The following is a 14,097-nucleotide window of genomic DNA, read 5'->3' on the forward strand; positions in this document are numbered from 1 at the left end:
AGGCGCGGAAACGTATAGGGTTTAGAGACTGGGACCGGAATTATTCAAATTTCCTGACAAAAAAATAAAATAATATAATATTAATATTAAATAATTCAACGGCGGCAAAGAAAGGACAAGAGTGAAAACGAACGGTAAAATATCTGTAATTTGTCCTTTACTTCGAAACTTCGATGTGCTCTTCTTTCGATGAAATGACATATTTATCCTTATCGAAAACGTTTTGAGTTTATGCTTTTTATTTGCAATTTGACAGATTTTCATGTAGAGGTGTAATTCGACACTGATTACATTCATATATTTTTTGTTATAAAAAGAATAATCGAAATTTAAATTTTTAACGTCACCTATACTCAAAACAAGTTTTTCATATATTAAAAAAAACAAAGGAAATGGGTGAGTATAAGGCCTATATTGAGAATATTAACCCAAATAAAAACCAATGATTCATAACCTTGAAACCTATTCAGCTTTTCTATTATCTTCTAAATTTAATTACTTTAACTTTTAAATATTAAAAATATTTTAAAATATTTTTGAATAATAATAAAATAATTTATAAATAGTAATAAATAACTTATAAATAATAATAAAATAATTAGAAAAAGAAGTTGTATTCCCACTTTTTGGCAACAAATGAGGTTGAAATAGAGGCGATAGGTGATAGATGGCATTGGCTTAAATGTGATATCAGTTAGAAGGCGCTTGCTTAGCAGCTTGAGAAAATGAGAGGCACAAATTTCTCAATCTATCTCACCAGCATGGGACTCTCCATGTGTATGGTGAACTCGTCAAAATTTGGGAGAGTAATCTTTCTTTTTAAGTAAATTAGATTTTTTAAATAAATAAAGAAAAACCCTAAGAGTAGAGTAACAATGGGGTGGAGAACTCAATAGATATCCCAACACAAACATTGTAACATGTAAAATTTTTTATAAATAAAAAAAATAAAAAAAAAAAAAGGAAAACTAAAATGTAACGATTCCAATTCCATAATCTATTAACTCGTAGGTGAGAAAAGGCCATCATAAAGGCACTTCTGTTAATTGAAGGAAAGTTCATTAATGCTGGGATGTGCACAAGAACGGTTCGATTTGTGGCTATTGTTGATGATCTTCTCTCCATATTGTTGGACAATTGAATATCCAAATGCAATTCCATAAAAAGAAAACACAAAACTCTTTACAAAAAGAGGCAGCAAACTTTGCAATAGTGCGTGAGGCTAATGCGTTAATCAAAATGAGGTGATGCTTCATGGAGAGGTGGAGCTAAACACTAGGAAGCTCCCTGTGGGGGTGTGTTTGGTAGGGTGGTGGGTGGCGATTGAGTGCAAATGCGAAGTTGATAGTCCTTAGAAGAAAGACAAGAAAAATCTTAGGGAAAAATGAAACATATTTTCATATCATACATGAAAATCCAACTAGCATCCAATTATAATTTGTTAGTGTCAAAAGAAGTTAGAGATTCGAGATGATATGGTGGTGCGTGATAGCCACGTGTGTTGGTGGTGGCACATGGTAGACACGCATTGAGCGATGGATGATGATAGGACAATGTAGTCATGGTGGATAAAAATTGAGCGGCACTACCAATGGCAGGATGAGAAATACTTTTCGAAAGTCTTCAATTTAACACACCCCGCATACCCTCAATGTCAACATATATGAAATATCAATTTTGCCCTCATTTAAATTAAATCATTTGCTTTAATATTCCTTTATTTCTCCACCAAAAACTAGCTCCTAGAGAGAGAGCATGTGAGGCTTCCAAATGTTCTCTAAGGGCTCTTCAAGCACAACAGAAACCGACTCGAGAGAGTGTTGCTCAAAGGCTTTTGATTCTTCATCTAGGGCTTTTCATGTTCAACAAAAACAAGCTTAAGAGAGAGCTACTTAGAGGCTTTGAAATCTTCACATAGGGTTTCTCTCTCACCACGCTATCTCTCTCTCTCTCTCTCTCTCTCTCTCTCTCTCTCTCTCTCTCTCTCTCTCTCTCTCTCTCTCTCTCTCTCTCTCATAGCTTGTCTCTATGTTTTTTTGTTTGAAATCATGCATGTGATTGGGAATTGGGTTTGGGATTTAGAGCTAGTTTTTGTTTCGAGGGTGTTAGAGATGATGTTTCTTAATCTAACTTCATGTTAGTTATGAATTTTCAGGGGGTGTTAGAGATGATTTGACTTCATATTAGCTATACTGTAATAAGAATGTTAGTTGTGATTTTTTTACTTCATGTTAAATACGTTGTAATTTTTGCATGTAATTCACAGAAACTGGTTTGTCAATTAACAACCATTTATATTGACAAACCATTACAGATACTAAATACTGACCATAGCTAACTGTATAGACCCAGAATACTAGCTTAAGTTCAAAAAATTATAAGTCTGACCACATGTAATGGTTATATGTACAAACCCAAAATACTAACTATAGTTGCTATGTGCTATCTATTTTCAACAAATTGGCATCTTATAAAAAATTGGTCCATATCATGTAGAGGTCTAGTGGTTGTCTTAGTTAAGTATGGCATCTTCATAATCATTTGCTATTATCAATAGGATTTGGCTGGACTTACCCCTATGTTGGTGCGGTTTGAGAGTACCACTCCAAATATCACACATACAAAAAATCCAGGGTGACAATTTATTACTTGCCCAAAATATAACATGGTAATTTCTCACACTATTATATATAAAAGTGTGAATATGTCAATATATTAATAGGTTCTTAATATTAACTAAATTGTTGCTTTCAATGGGTTTTGAAATACAGTTTTTCAAGTAGGTAAATGATACTAACAATAGAAAAGTTGAACTCATAAATACTATTTATGAAAGAAACCTTAGAAAGAGAGCTTTATGTTTAGCTAAGGGGGGATGGAGTCTTAAAGAGAGAGTTTCAAGTTTAGAAAATGGGAGATAAAGTCTTAAAAAGAGAACTATAAGCTCAAAACAACAAGGATAAACTCATACAGATGACAGACAATATTGAAAATAAGTATGATAATCTTCGAAAACAGGAGGTGAAAAATAGGTGGCACCATTATATTTGTGCACATGTTGGGGATTGTTCATTATAATTAACTTGTTCATTTTCAACCATTTTGGAGCAAATGGTGGCTCCAGTAAAGAAGGTCTTCCTCCATGATTATCTCTATCAATGTAGAAAGCACTAGTGTTGAATATTAGGCTTATATTATACTAAATAGTTTCAGACAATTATTTGATTAGGCTTATATTGTATTAGGCTTATAGTGTACTTTTGTATTACTTTTTTAAAAGATCCACTCTTCAATTTTGTGAATGAGATGTTGTAATTCAAGATTGTGATTTACCTTCTACTCTATGAATAAGATGTTGAAAAATATTTTGTAAAAGATCTACTTTTGAAGATTGTGTAATACTGTGTCGATCACCTTGTAGATGTTGTTCTCGTGAATATCATCAAGATTTTGTTTTCTTCATTTTAGGCACTTTGTTGTGCAACACATAATAAGAACATCAAATAACCAAATAAATTCGTGAAACCGATGTTCATAGTTCATACAAGTGATGTTCATAAAGGGTATTCAAACCCTGCGCGGTCAATTCCAATACAATTAAAAACAACCATACAATTGTTCATAATTGCTCTTACAATTTCTGTCAAAGCTAAACAATTGGCAACTATCAAAGCTAGACAAAAATTTTGTACAAAGCTAAACAATTATCTCATGGCAGCCATCAAAGCTAAACAATTGTCATAATTACATCCACATACTCAGATTTGTGTCAATTTAAAAGTAAATTGGAATAATCAATTCAAGGAAGATCTCTATTAGACTCTAATGGGTATTGTACATTCTTTCATTAGACTCCAATTTACCTTTCACAATATTCAGACTGAGACTTTTTTACCCTCTCCACAATTGCATCAATGGTATCTTTTTGTTTTGAAGGCCTTGGTTCACACAATAGGGTACATCAATGGTCTTTTACATCGAGTAAATAGTCTACCAAGTTATTGTATTACTCCTCAATAGCAGCATGTCATGGCCTTTTTTTTTAATCTCTAATCCCCAATTTCTCATCCTTTTATCTATTGTTGTCCTCTACTTTCTCCGCTTAAAGTAATAATGACTACATATACAAAGCCAATCATGCCCATACTTGGTGTGCATAAGGTTCCATTGAAAAAAAAAAAAAAATCTCTTCATTTTGTCTAACAAAGCAATGAAATCGAAAATGTGCAATGAAATGGGAGGATATGACCACACTTGACATATTGGAAAAATCTCTTATTTCAAATGAATTTTAATTCAAGATAAAACTCACTGAATAACGGAAAGATCCAATTACCATGGTGTATAATCCAAATAGCATTTTTCTTATGAAAAAAATCCTTTCATTTTGAAGAATTTCAATGCTTTTATAAAGAGAAAAAGATAAAGTAGAGGAAAAAAAAAACTGAATTTCTGATGATTTCATTATGGGTATCAAGCAGTTCTTATATATACACAGTTGTACACAACTAAATTAGATAACTATTTGCCACGTGGCAGTGTATACACACTAACTAATTTAAATTACTTTAACCAATACTCCCTCTCAAGATGGAGTTGTCAAATTATGAATGTCCATCTTGTTTAATAAGGTAGTGAAGAGGTCTCTATGTAAGGGCTTGATGAAAATGTTACTAAGCTGGTTCTTGGAAGAAACATGGAGCATTTTAACAATCCTATCTTAAATCTTATCCCGAACCAAGTGACAATTGATTTCAATGTGCTTGATTATTTCATGAAATACTAAATTTGCAGCAAGATATAATGCAACTTGATTGTCACAAAAAAGTAAAGCTAGTTGGGGATGAGAAATACCAAGATCAGTGAATAAATATAGCAACCATATGATTTCACAGCAAGTGGTTGTCATGGCTCAATATTTAGATTATGTAGAACTTCTTGATATAGTTGTTTGCTTCTTAGATTTCCAATAAATCAGTGAATCTCTAATGAAGACACAATATCAGGTCAATTACTTGCAGGAATCTGGGCAACCAGCCTAATCTAAATTACAAAAAGCTTTAACATGAAGCTCAAAGGAAGTAGAATAGAAAACACCTTGTACTATGGTACCTTAGATGTATTGAAGCACCTTGTAGGCAGCATCCAAATGAGGCTTTCGAGTATGGTCTATGAATTGGCTGAGAACTTGTGCAGAATAAGTAAGGTCTGGTCGGGTAATTGTCAAATAAAGAAGACGTACAACTAATCTTCTATACACAGTAGGATCATCAAGAAGAGAATCATTAGTTTTGGTCAATTCAATTTTTTGATCCACGGGAGGGAAAGTAGGTCGAGCACTAAGCATGCTTGAATCAGTAAGTTTGTCAAGAGCATACTTTCTTTGACAAATATAAATACCACAAGAAGATCTAGCAACTTCCAGTCCCAAGAAGTACTTAAGGGAACCTAGATCTTTGATGCAAAATTTATCATCAAGAAAAGCCTTCAATGAATTTACATTATCAACATCATTGCTTGCAATTGTATTGTCATCAACATAGACTAAAAGAGCAATAAAAGAAGAACCACTACTTTTAGTAAATAATGAATAATCCGACCCAGATTTGACATAGCCAATGCTAAAATTAGAATTTGACAGTTTTACAAACCATTGCCTTGAGCTTGCTTTAGCCCATAAAGGGATTTGTTAATTTTGCAAACTTTATTCTCCCCTTTTTTACCAAAACTAATGGAATTTGCATGTAAATTTTTTCATGAAGATCTCCATGAAGGAAAACATTATTGACATCTAATTGAACAAGTTGCTATTGTTTAATTGCAACAAGTGCTAAGAGACATCTCACACTAAGCATTTTAGCGACGAGGAAAAATGTTTTAAGGTAGTCTAGGCCCTATTGTTGAGTGTAGCCTTTGGCTACTAAACAAGCTTTGTACCACCTATGGAGCCATCAGAACAATATTTGAAATGATATACCCATTTATAGCCAATGAGAGTCTTACCAGTAGGTAAAATTGTGATAGTCCATGTATTATTGGCCTCAAGTATATGAATTTCGGATCCATAGCCACACACCAACATGAATCTTTAACAGCTTGAGAAAAGAATTGAGGTTCACTTTGAGAAGATATGGCAGCAATAAAGGACTTATGAGAAAGAGAGAATCGATCATATGGGAGAAAATTAGAAAGAGACTAAGAGATAGAAATTGCTTGCTGCTGAGAAGGAATGTCCGAGGAGTTGGGAGAGGATGAGAAAAGATGGCAATGATACTTCTATAGGAAAGTAGATGATTGTATATTCTTCAAGGATCTTCTAAGAGTAGGAGTAGAAATAGATGTAGGAAGAGAAGTAAGAAAATCAAATCAGTAGTGGTAGTAGGTAAAGAAGAAGTGGAAGAGAAATGAAACACATATTCATGAAATATCACATCTCGAGAGAGAAATATTGAATAGGATTCCAAATCATAAAACTTATACTTTAATACCAAAATAGTATCCTATGAAAACACATGCTCGAGCTCTAAAATCAAACATGTGTCTGTTATGGGTCAATGTGGAAGCATAACAAAGGCACTCAAATACTCTCAAATGATTATGGCTGGGAGGAACAGAGAAAAGAACTTCATAGAGTGATTTATTGAAAAGTAAGGGAGTAGGAATATGATTAATCAAGTAAGTAGTAGTCAATATACAATTACCCTAGAATATTAGAGGTAGATTGGCTTGAAACCTAAGGGCTCTAGCCATTGAGTAAGTGTCAATGTTTTCTTTCTACAACACTATTTTGTTGTAGAGTTTCAACACAAGATTTTTTATATAACACACCTTTAAATTGGAAAAATGAAGAAAGATTAAACTCAGGACCATTATCAATTCTGATTTATTTAATCTTAGAATTGAATTGAGTATGAATCATATTAAATAAAGAGATTAAAAAGGAAGGTGTATCAGAGTTTTGTTTCATGAGATATATCCATGTGCTTCTCAAGAAATTATTAACTATGGTCAAGAAATATTTTGAACCATCTGAATAAGGGTCTCCAAATATCACAATGAATAAGATTAAAGCAATGCTGAGAAATTGTTTGATTAGGAACAAATGATCATTTTTGCTATTTGGACAGAAGACAAATGGTACAAAGATGATTATTATTATCAGATTTGAGTACGAGTACAACATTGTGTAACCAATTCAATCTAGCAGATGATAAATAGCCTAATCTATAGTGCCATATATGGTAATTTGAAAGAGGTATACAATTGAAATTGTAAGAAAATATTGAGACAGAAGGAAAAGAATCTTGAGCCAGAATACTTGAGGTGACATAAAATTTTTGTAGCAGATAGTATAGACCATCTCATTTTTTACCCAGTCCAATCATCTTCCAAAAAGATAGGTCCTGAATGAGACAGTGTTTAGATATAAATATAAGACAACAAGATATACTATGTGTAAATTTGCTTGTAGAGAGAAGGTTGAAGTTGAAACTTGGAACACAAAGGACATTAAAAAGTACAATTTGATCTAAAAATTTTACAAGCCAACATGAGTGATAGAGACTGGATTTCCATTAGGCAATTTGACTATGGTATTGACTACAATATCAATTTTCATGAAAAAGAAAGTCAAATAAACAATATGGTCCATGGAACCAATGTCAACGATCCACGAGGTATTAACAAATTTGATTGAGAATATAGAAAAATGTGTAAAAGAGAAAACTAAATGATTTGTATCTTGAATGCTAAAGGGTGAAAAGATTAATTTAATACCTAAGAAATTCAACACAGATTGATTGGTAGATGAATGAGAACTACCTACTTGGTTAATGGAACAAGAAACCTTAGTTATGATTGTTGTTTCACAAAACTTAATAGTCGCTGGCACTGGTCAAGAGTTGCTGGTAGTTGTTCTTGAGAAATGAGGGTTTGTGCATTAACATGGTTGGTTGATGGAATTCTTGGCTTTTTATTGCGTTACTTAGGTGGTAACCATGAAACTTGTAGCACTTGTCTATCGTGTGTCTAGAAATCTTGTAGTGAGTACATATAGACTTATCTTTTCGAGGAAAATGTAGGTTGCCACCATTCTTTTGTGTAGTAGTCAAGAAAGCAGTAGTTTCAGCATTTGAAGAATGATTGATAGTGATTTCTCTATCTTTCTTCTTGTAGCACCAAAAATTATACTTTATTCAAGGGTGGTAGGGGATCTAACAACAAGATTTGAGCCCTCACATAGGAAAATGAATCATTCAGTCTCATTAAAAATCGCATCACTTATCTACGTTGTTGGTGGTCAAACAAAATCTTGTTGATTTCTCAAGTGCATGTTCCACAAGAACATCCACGTAAGGGTTCGTAATTTTCTAACTCATCCCAAAACCTCTTCAATTCAGTAAGATAATCACTAACTGAGAGCTGACCTTGAGAGAAATTTGAGATTTCTTTTCGAAGTTGGAAAACCCGTGGTCCATTGTCGTGAGAAAATCGGTCATTCAACTCATCCTAAATTTCCTTCAAAGTTCTCATGGACAACACACTATTGGCTATGGTCTTTGAAAAAGAATTCAAGAACCATGCTATGATGATGTTGTTGCACTAATGTCATGCCGCATTTAGAGAATCAGACAAAAGAGACTTTTGAATAATTCCATCAATAAAAGCCCATTTTATTCTTGGCACTAAGTGCTACAATCATCAAGCAACTCCAAGAATCGTAATTATCTTTTATTAACAGTTGAGAAACCAGCACAAACCTAGGGTTTTCTCCATTATGGATAAAATATGGATTTAAATAATCCTCAAATGAGGAAGTTGTAGAGGAAGAAGTTGACTTGATGATGAAGATAAAAGAGCCAATTCTCACAATCTCGTTTTGATCCTATGAATAATTTCAGTGTTTGTATAAGGAGAAAGTCATAGAGAAAAAAAGAAAGTAGCAAAAGAAAGAAATTGAAGTTTTAATGATTTCATTATGGGTATCAAGTAGTTCTTATATACATTAGATAACTATTTTTCACGTCGCATTGTATACATACTAACTAATTTGAGCTACATCATCTAATACCTTTGGTAACCTTATTCTTCACAAGACCATATACATCTTGGCATATCCGGCAACTCGCCATTACTTAGTCAAGCTCATTTTTTAAAAGAAAAAATTCTGAACTATTTTTTGTGGAAAAATCTAAATAGATTTTTTTATAGAAAAAACTCTTTCCTTTTAGATCTAGCATTACATAGAGAGAGAGAGAGAGAGAGAGAGAGAGAGAGAGAGAGAGAGAGAGAGAGAGAGAGAGAGAGAGAGAGAGAGAGAGAGAGAGAGAGAGAGAGGTGATTACCTTGGTTAGGAGGGAGGGACGATATTCTTCTAAATGAGGAAAATAAGAGAAACAACTTGATTGCAGAAAGCTTGGTTGCAAAAAGGAAGAAGTGAGGGAGTAATGTGGTTTCCTTGTAAGAGAAATGAAGAACTATGGCTGTGTTTGCAATATATATATATTTATATATATATTTAGTTTTATAAACATTAGCTGGGAGTGTGGTATGCTCTATTTAAGGGGGCTTCCTTGTAGCAGAGTTGATGGCAGGGTAGTGTGGTGATTTGGTAGACTAAAAACTCTAGATCTCTAACATTTAAAAGCTTAAAAAAAAAGAAGAAAACTAGAGAAAAAGAGGTAAAAGAAAGTGAAGACATAATGCAACTAAAACACTTCTGGAAAAAGAGTAACGGTCGAGAATGAGACTTAGATAGTGAGTTGAGATGAGATGCGTTGATATGAAATGAATTGAGATGAGGTTTGAATAGTAAGTTGAGATGAGATAAATTAAGATGAAAGTTGAATAAAATATTGTCAGAATATTATTTGTTAATATTATTATCGTTTTGAGATTTAAAAAAGTTGAATTATTTATTAGATTTTGTGTGGAGATTTAGAAAAGTTGTAATGATTAGATGAAATGAACTAAGATAAACCCTGAATCCAAATGGGGCAATCGTAGTATATATATAAATAGTAAGGTTTCGTTTGAATACTTAGAATATTTTAGAAATATATGTGAATAGTGAGATTGTTTGTAAATAGTAGTGAAATGATTTGAGTTTGGATGTTTATTGAGTTTTAGGAAATGAAAGAAAAAAAATTGAATAAAAATAATATTAAATATTATTTTTTAATATTATTTTTGTTTTAGAATTTAAAAAAGTTAAATTGTTTTTATGTTTTGTTTGAAAGTTTAGGAAAGTCGTAATAATTAAATAAAAAAGTTATAACTTTAAAATTGAAAAATATTTTGTATTTAAGTATGTTTGAAAATGAAATATTTGAGAATATATAAAAATATCTAAAAATATTCTTGTACACAAACATGGCCTTATATTCTGTTGTCCTTGTTGGAGTGTTGAAAGGTAGAGATTACTTGTTGGACATCTTTCACAAGAACAAATTCCTAAAAAGCAATCATGTGAACTTGAGCAAAAGCTATAATGGTATAGATGCTTATCCCAAAAGTGGAGAGGGGGCATGTGCCGTGTAAAACATATGAGTGGTTATGAATGAGTTATCCCAACATATATATTCTCAAATTTTGTGCTAGTAGAGCGGATAATAGCATCAAAGTTTACATAGAAATAGCCTCAGCAGTTGGGGAGGTAGATGAGGGAATATTCAAGAAAATACTTACATTTTGAAGGTATTATTAGGCATTGGGTGTTAGGTTGATCAAATGTAAGATATGTGTAAGCTAATGATGAGAGGCATTACTATTCATATATATGTGTAATATTATTTATCATCTCAATTTTCATCATGTTCTCATCATCTCATACTATGGTATTAGATGATTAGATATTATTTCTTATATTTTCATTCGTGAACTCTTTATTATCTAATATCACATCGTGGAATGATAAAAAAATACATAATGAATAGATTATATATATATATGTAGAGTGATGATCCATTACCAATTTGGAAACAACTTCCCTTGTATAAGAGAAGTGTGAATAAGAAGATGATTCCTTTACAAAGCCAGACATTTGTTATTGAGGTTTTATTTTATGGAGGATGGAACAATTAATTTTTGAGATACTTTTTTATTGAAGTACGTACTTGGCCAAGGAATTGCCCCATCCAACATGCAACAAACAAAAAGATTTGCACGAGGCAATGGCAATCCCACTAAGACAACAAAATGGCGTATGGGAGAAAACTCAATATTTATCACTCACTTTATTTTATTGATGTGACACCATAATATCATGTCATATGATTTATTTTAAAAAATATATTAAAAATAAAATTTTAAAATAATACTATATACAATGGTGAAGTACGTAAATACCGTATAATCATTTTAAAAAATGATGATATCTATTATTAAAAAATTAATTTTATTTTCATTGTATTTACATATTTTTTTTAAAAAATAATACAGCACTTACATACTCAATGATTATAAATATTATTTTTTAGTATAAATTAAGAGGTATAATAGTGGTACTCCTTAAATAAGCACAATCTCTTGATCTTGAATGTCACTATTAAAGTCACTATTAATTTAATTATTTAAATTATATTCTTAATACTATTCTTCAAATATATGTCAAATTTTTCTCAAAGTAAGATTAATATATAAAATATTTAATTAAATAAAATATATTGTAAAGTCAAAATTCAAACTTAAATATTTATTCTCATACTATATAAAATTAATATTTATCTAAAATATTTAAATTATTAAAAAAATAAATTTAATTAAACTTAAATATTTATTCTCATACTATATAAAATTAATATTTATCTAAAATATTTAAATTATTAAAAAAATAAATTTAATTATTTATATTATATTCTTTTATGTTACATAAAATGTTTGGAACAATCATAATAATAGAAAAACGTTGCACGCAACCAAGCCTTTTTGAATCAGGCCCACATCTAGAAGCTCCCCCGTACAACCTGCCCTCCCCTTAATAATGGTGATTCGTCAAACAAAGCCGCCCAGATCCAAGCTTCTGTCCATATCACCAATCTAGCCGAACTTTTTCCTTTTTTTCCTATGGATATTGGGAATTACCACTTCTAGTATTCTACCATCCTATGATTCCTATCCATATATGCACCCTTCATACGTGTAATACAACTTATCATATTTTTTCTCTGACCATTTTCTCATATTTTAAAAATTATTTTTTATATAAATTTATTATTTAATGTCATATCATAAAATAATAAAAAGATAATAAAAAAATAATGAATACATTTTTTACTTTCATAAAAGACACATAACTCGGACTGATATTGAATCTTATTTTGAACATATACTGAGGTAGTAATTTCATAAAAAAAAGTGTAATATTAAGTATAATTTTAGTAGGCGTAGCCTGACATATTTTATTTAAAAAATAGTTAGATCTATTATTAAGAAATAAGATTTCTTTTTGTGAGTTATAAATTTATCTATTTTATTTAAAAGTATGGGCATTTAAAATTGTATAAATTATTTCCTTAGAAAGATGGCATGAAAAACTCAAATCCACCCTCCATAGAACGAGAACTCTAAACTATTTTCATAAAATTGAAAGAGAAAGACTAATACCATAATAAAAACAATTTAAATCAAGATAAGCCACATTTTAATATACATGTATAAATTATATAACGCTTTGAAATTTTTATTTCACTCTAAGGAATCTCAATTTTAAAAAAGAGTGGTACTATTCTACCGTTTGCAGTTGACCGCTGCAAGTTATTGTTAGGCTAAAATCATCTAATCGTTTTTTTTTTTAAATTTTTATTCATATTTTTTTATTATTTTAAAATATTTTTGAAAAATATAAAAAAATTAATACATTAATAGTAATTTTTTTAATTATCAAATAAAAAATTAAAAAATAAAATAAAATATGTCAAAATAAGATATCAAAATAAGTGTTAAAGTAACATTTTTATTTAAAAAAAATCAAAACCTTCGTCATAGAGAACATATGCGAGCAGCAATATGAGTCAAGTGACTAGTGATATGACCCTTGCTTCAACAGGTGCCGTTCAAAATAGCGAATGCCTGTTGTTTTCATGAAGGGTTAACGGAACGGAACGGATTAAGTTTGACTCACTTTTTGCAAAGGCCGGGAAAAGCCCAAAGGAATCAAAAGGGACGAAGCCGGGATAGAGTAGGAGAGATTAGCTCGTTTGTTTTCGCATATCACATTAGATGAGTTTAGTTAAAAATTAAATAAATTATTATTAAAATATATATTTTTAATATTATATTTTAAAATTTAAAAAAATTATAATTATTAAATGAGATAAAATTAAATGAATTCAAAAAATTGTGAAAATAAATGAGACAACGATGGATCTAATGCGCACGTAGTGCGTACTGCGCATTGTACGCACCACGAGTGACCAAGGAGAATCTACGCTTGAGTGCGCATCTTGCGTACTGTAGTGTCATCGACTCAATAGGAACCCCCCGGCCAACAAAAATTCAACCCTCGAGGAGAGGTGGGTGAGGGGTTAATTGGGTGTATTCACTCACAGGCTTTTCAATCTACACGCATAGATAAATTCAAGTATTTAAAATTTTTAAATATAAAAATTCTAGAAATAGTTTAGACACATAGAGATTTCAATAAATTTATAAATAGATATAATTTAATATAAAATCTTAAATTATAAAATTATTTTTATTATAAAATAGATATAATATATTATATAAATCACATTAATTTATAAATTTCTTTTTATAAAATTTCTTTACAAAACTAACATAGCCTTCTATTTACATAATATAATATCATATTTTAAAATGTAAGTTTGTTTATTGGTTTATTGGTGTACTAGATAGGCTATAAATATCGGAATTTATTATATTAATATAAAAAATATTTGTATTTTAATGTTTTTAAAATTATAATAAATACGTTATTCTATTCTCAAGTCGATGTGTAGAGCATACAATCGATTTAAATGATGATATTTAATTGATAATATTTAAATTTTAAAATTGATTTTTTAAATCAAATTATATTATATAAGCACTTTATTATATATGTTATCTACATCTATTTATAAAGAATAATGTCAGATA

The 14,097-nt window shown here is 30.6% G+C and overlaps 1 long non-coding RNA gene across 1 annotated transcript; it reads right to left on the reverse strand.

Moving 5' to 3' along the window:
- Positions 1-1,924: 1,924 nt before the first annotated feature.
- Positions 1,925-9,625, reverse strand: LOC122307681. The gene is made up of 2 exons (XR_006241797.1): positions 9,345-9,625; positions 1,925-7,403 (listed from the first exon to the last, which is right to left on the reverse strand). It is a non-coding gene; the product is annotated as an uncharacterized LOC122307681 (long non-coding RNA).
- Positions 9,626-14,097: the final 4,472 nt, after the last annotated feature.

This window comes from Carya illinoinensis, chromosome 4 (assembly GCF_018687715.1).
Source record: "Carya illinoinensis cultivar Pawnee chromosome 4, C.illinoinensisPawnee_v1, whole genome shotgun sequence".
Classification (NCBI taxonomy): domain Eukaryota; kingdom Viridiplantae; phylum Streptophyta; class Magnoliopsida; order Fagales; family Juglandaceae; genus Carya; species Carya illinoinensis.